This window comes from Pseudophryne corroboree, chromosome 7, assembly GCF_028390025.1.
Source record: "Pseudophryne corroboree isolate aPseCor3 chromosome 7, aPseCor3.hap2, whole genome shotgun sequence".
NCBI lineage: Eukaryota > Metazoa > Chordata > Amphibia > Anura > Myobatrachidae > Pseudophryne > Pseudophryne corroboree.
In genome coordinates this window covers 148844223-148845068 of record NC_086450.1, presented here as the reverse complement: position 1 = coordinate 148845068, position 846 = coordinate 148844223, and the positions used below count along the sequence as shown (strand labels likewise).

At 46.6% G+C, this 846-nt stretch overlaps 1 pseudogene; it reads right to left on the bottom strand.

The window, feature by feature from the left end:
- Positions 1-215: 215 nt before the first annotated feature.
- LOC134946405 (5S ribosomal RNA) lies at positions 216-334 on the bottom strand (annotated as a pseudogene).
- Positions 335-846: the final 512 nt, after the last annotated feature.

Sequence of the window (846 nt, the reverse complement as noted above, 5' to 3'; positions counted from 1 at the left end):
AGGAGGTCAGTATTGTGTCTTAGAAAACCACTTAGATTGGGTTAATACTAAGCAATTTGTTATTCACCCGTTAATCCATATTGCACGAATTGGAGATGTCTATAATGGCGTGACCTGAACGCTGGTGAAAGTAAAGAAAAAGTTAGAAAGAAAAGAACAAATAGTGGTGATACTGCTGTTGGTGTCCACCCTTCAAAGGAAGGGGAATAGTCCCTACTCTACAACACCGGGTATTCCCAGGGAGTCTCCTCTCAAGGTACTAACCCGGCCCAACGCTGTTTGGCTTCCAAGGTCGGACGAGATCGGGCATTAGCAGCGTGGTATGATAGTAGAGAGGCTATCTACCAATGAGAGTGCACCTATATAGGAATGGTAAAATAGGGAGATTAGAAAGATGAAGCCATATAATGTGTGGATCTGTACTGTAGTTGCGTCTCCATACACATACAGTACAGTACTCCATACTTTTTCCACCGCCTCCCGTTACGCCTACAGTATTGCCAGAGCTGTAGATCAATCCGCCGCTATACTGTACGATCGAAAGTACTGGATTAGTGGAGCATTAGCCACACAGTGGTGGAGATGTGTAATGCATGATGAGTATCTAGATCGCCTCAACGCGCCTGCCTGTGATTAAACTCAGCTATCGCATTAGCGTGACTAAACGCCCGTCTCGGCGGAGAAACAGTCAAGATAAAGGTGGCTACATCTGTATATGTGAGAGTGTGTGTGTGTATATGTTTGTGTGTGCAGGCAGTGGCGTCAGACTGTTTTTAGGTTAGGGGGGAGATCTTTAATGCTCGATGTACCACCCCTACCCCCCCCCCCCCCCCGTGTTCTGTCACT